The sequence below is a fragment of the Marmota marmota genome, unplaced genomic scaffold (genome assembly GCF_001458135.2).
Source record: "Marmota marmota marmota unplaced genomic scaffold, marMar, whole genome shotgun sequence".
NCBI classification, from domain to species: Eukaryota; Metazoa; Chordata; class Mammalia; order Rodentia; family Sciuridae; genus Marmota; species Marmota marmota.
Window position 1 is genome coordinate 41,316,238 of NW_026000082.1, and position 4,384 is coordinate 41,320,621.

Sequence of the window (4,384 nt, forward strand, 5' to 3'; positions counted from 1 at the left end):
CGGGGGCATCTGGTTCTGAAGGTCGCCGAGGCACCTGTTTGGTTGCTGGCACCAAAGCTCTCACCACCGTTTCCTCTCCGACAGCAGAACTTCCCGCCTAGGGCGGGATGGGGGGACTGGGGGGGACTCGGCAGGGAGCAGGTCACCTCCTGCTTCACAGGAGAGGAAGGCTCGGCCTCGGTGGGCCCCAGGGCTGCCTCCTCATGGTCCCGAGGTCAAGGTCAAAGGATGGCAGAAGCCACCTCTGCCCAGAGTCAGCGACCGTGTCACCTGCAGACTTCTGAGGAAGTACACAGGACACCCGCCTCCCGGGGCTTCAGCCACTGGCCGCTGGGCCTTCTAAGTCTGGCCGCCGAGAGCTGAGCGCAGGGGAGACAGCGGGACTCTGGCACAGGAGACCCAGGGGACACTGTGCCTGTCCTGGGCCCAGTGAAGACTCTGTGGACTGGACACTCTCCTGATGTGCGCGCCGTTCCCTGGCGTGTAAGAGGCCCTGGGGAGGCGGGGGGAGCCGAGGGCCTGTGTGCCCCCACGGCCCCTCCGCTGGACACCAGAGAAGGGCCCTCGGTGATCCTCTGACAAGCACCTGGGACAGACAGAGGACCGAGTGAGGCCTGTAGAGGGGCCGGGCAGGGCTGGGCAGGAGGGTCCTAGCCACGGGGGGTCACAGGCAGCCTGGCGTCACGGGAGCTCAGAGGAGACGAGAGGGTTTAGGTGGGAGGACGAGGTCAAAAGTCAGGTCAGGAGGAACGCCAGGCGCAGCGGACATGTAGGATTCAGAGGTCAGGCAAGGCGTCCAGAGGACAGCTTCAGGCTGGACACGGGTAAAGGTGGTGGCTCTCAAAGTCAGGACCCCAGCCAACAGCGTCAGCATCAGCTGGGACTCGCCAGGGCCCCCTGCACCTGCTGAAGGGGGGGTTCAGCCACCTGCTTCGTGATCCCCTCCAGGGGAGTCTCCGGCTTGGGCAGGCGCCTCCCTCGGTAGGTGCCAGGTGCCCCTTGGCCAGGTGCCTGGCCTCTGCTGGGGACACAGAAGAGGGAGATCTCGGGGTCACAGCAGGGTGGTGGTGGAGAGTTGGTGGGACCCGGCTGCATCCTTCTGCTGTGTCCTGCTCTGGGAGGAGTGGAGCCCGGAGTCTCGGACAGACCTCGAGGCGGGGTGCCCCCCAGCTTTCTAAGGAGCCACTGGGGAAAAGTGCCGCCCGCCTTTGTGCAGAGCCCGCCGACGCCCTGCTGCGGCTTGAGGCAGCTCCTGACTGGGATCCGTTTCCCTTCCCCGGCTGCTGGCTCGGCCAGCGGAGAGGCCCTGCTGACTCCAGCCTGGGCCCAGCTGCGACCCTCTGGTGCAGGTGCGGACTCTCAGAGCAGCAGCCACCTGGGTGGGCGCCCAGGCTGCCCGCGGAGAGCGGAGGCTGAAAGGGGCGTCCTTCCAGCGCCGGGTCCTGCTCTGCCCGCTCTGCCGTCCCAGAATGCCCGCGTCGCGCCCGGCCCCGGGCTCCCCCGGGAGCTCATTGAGCAGCGACTTGCTGGGAACGGAGTCGGCTCCTCATCGCCGGCTGCTCGGATGCCCTCCTCCCCGGGTGGGGTGGTCCCATCGGAGGGCTGGGGAAGCGGCTTCATTTAGGCGGCCAACAGCTCCCATTAGTCCCCGCTCTCGGCCTTCATTTATATTGCATGAGCCGCGGAGCTGAGGCCCTGCTCTGGTTGCCGGGGGGGGCCCCCCTGCTCCTTCCCCTCCACCCTCCATCTTTATCCTTCCCGGGGAGCATCTGTGTTCACTCCGGTCCTGGCTCCCCACATCCTGCTCCTGCGACTGCATCAGGACCAACCCCAGTGACTGTTGTGATGGCTCCTGTGTGGACTCCCTGCGCCTTGTCCCCAAGGCTGAATTATCCATTAGGCACGGTAGGCACAGTGCCAGGGGCCCATGAGGATAGTTTAGTTTCTTTTAAAATTAGAAGGAAAAAAAAAACCCTTTTAAGTAGAAGATAATACATAACATTAATATATTCGCCTTTATTTTTCATGAAGAAGGGGCCCAGGAAGAGAGAGGCCAAGACTCTCGGGAGTCATCACATGGTCCTGCCCCGCCACCGTCCAGGCCTTAAAAGACAAGCCTGGCCGTATCCTTTGCTGCTTCCAGTGTGGTGAGCAGGAGGGTCCAGGTAACCCGCGGTGGCCCCTGGGCTGGCTGAACCTAGACCCTGGAGGGCAGGAGTGCGGCTCGCAGCTCAGCTGCCCTGGACCAGGGACTTTGTCTCTGTTTGAGGGGCTGCAGTGAGGCTGGGTGCCCAGGTCTCCAGGCGTTCCTGAGCTGATGCCCCTCATATCTGGTCCATCAGGGCCCAGTGGTCTGTTGTCACCCCACGGATGTGGCTGCTCTTTAAGAAGGGAGAGTGACAAGAGGGACGGTCCCTCTGTGGGAATGGCAGATACCTGAATCGTCTCAGTGGGGTGGGACTTTTTCTTAACCTTGACGTGCAGGAAGTGGAGGCCACAGGGTCCCACGGGAAGGACGCTGTCAACCCAGAGTTCCCGGTGCCCGCAGGGTGAAGTCTGAGACCCTCAGCCTGGCTCACCGGTCCCCCCAGGAGCCAGCCCACTCTCTCACCCGCTCCCGGCTGCTCATCAACTCTGAGAGAGCAACGTCACCACTGTGTAGGTTCCGAGGACCTTGGGCTGCTCTCCTGCTCTCCCTTGCTCTAGTTGAACGCTGCAGACTGGGCCGTTTACAAGGGAAAAAGATGTTGTATTCACAGATCTGGGAGAAGGGGATTCAAGGTCAAATGGTCACAAGGCCACATTCCAACATATTTTGGCGACATTCAAACCACTGGCACTGAGCTTTTTAAACCCTCCTAGCCCTGGACGGTCCTCTTTGCACCCTTCCCTGGTCCACAAAGGAGAACTTCTATTCATCCATCAAAACCCCATCAAAGAGTGGCTCCCGGGACCCTCCCCGTCCTGATTCCCAGATACAGAGGAGAAGGTGTTAAGAAAAAAAGAGAAAGATTTGTTTTAGCTTTTTCTTCTTCTCCCCACCTGTAGGAAGCAGAGGCCAGCGCTACTTCTTCTTATTGGATGGGCAGGTGGAAGGGGGGGAGGGAGGAGGAAGAAAGTCCCGTCTGCTCCCCACTTCAAGTTCATGAAAGCTGACGTCTGCTCCACTTGACTCACTGTCTTTTGTAAAAGAAGAAAATCTTAAAATGACTTCTGGTCTCAGCACTGCGACAAACAAAGCAAGAAAGGAATAATGATGAGGTTCCTCGTTCCCTTCCTTATTACCACGCTCCTTCCCCGTTCCTCAGAGGCGATCGTGACCATGAATTTTTTAAATCCTTTCTGCTCACGTTTTTCTATTTTTTTTTTTGTTTTTCTAGATGTGTTTGTACATATGAACAATATACAGTGGCTTTTGTGTGTTTAAAGGCATCTTGCAGGAATGAGACGCTGAATTTAGCCATCTCTAGTGTGAAATCTTCACCTGGTACCTTGTGAGTCCATGTGGGCTGATATTCACATGTCTGGAGATTCTAGCTAGCCATCTAAAGCTAGGAAAAAAATCAGATAAAGAGTTCCATTTTCACATCTGTGTAATATTCCTCCAGACTGACACGGCAGGTTAGAAAAACAGTCCCCTCGGGGAAGAACTTCTGGTTTTCTTCTTTTCAGTCCCAATCAATGTCTTGCATGGGTTTTCTAGGTCTCTACCTAACAGTAAAAGTGCTAGAACAGGTGCCTGCTTATCTTTAATGCATACCACCAAATTGTGTTCTAGAGTGATCATCCCAACCACAATTCTAGTAGCATGAAAGATCCCGGCTGGAGGGCATTGGGGCACTGAATTTTTGGGGGGCCAATATGATCTGTATGAAATGGAATTAAGTTTAAAAAAAACATTGTTTTCCAGCTTCTTAGTGAAGTTTCATTTTTAACATGTATTTGTTGATCATTTTCATTGTCTAATTGTGGTACTTTCTTTTATTTGATTTTTAAAAAATTAAAATTAGGGGCTGGGGCTGGGGCTCAGCAGTAGAGTACTCGCCTAGCACGTGTGAGGCCCTGGGTTCGATCCTCAGCACCACACAAAAATAAACAAAATAAAGGTATTGTGTACAACTAAGAAATAAATATTTTTTAAAAAATTAAAATTATTTTTATTTTCTGGCAGTGCTGGGGACGGAACCTGGAGCCTTATACATGCAAGTGCTTGACCCCTGGGCTGCACACCAGTTCCTTCTTCCAGATGAGGGTGTCTTTCCCTTTTGAGTTTATGAGAGTTCTACGGATACCAAATTCTATTCTCTGACTGCTGCAACGTCTCACGGATGGGTCGTACTTCAACTGTGTCGTGCGACAGTGTTGGCACACAGAACTTCCAGTC

The 4,384-nt window shown here is 55.6% G+C and overlaps 1 long non-coding RNA gene across 1 annotated transcript; it reads right to left on the reverse strand.

Moving 5' to 3' along the window:
• Nucleotides 1–1,996: 1,996 nt before the first annotated feature.
• LOC125610404 lies at nucleotides 1,997–3,999 on the reverse strand. The gene is made up of 2 exons (XR_007340427.1): nucleotides 3,043–3,999; nucleotides 1,997–2,761 (listed from the first exon to the last, which is right to left on the reverse strand). It is a non-coding gene; the product is annotated as an uncharacterized LOC125610404 (long non-coding RNA).
• Nucleotides 4,000–4,384: the final 385 nt, after the last annotated feature.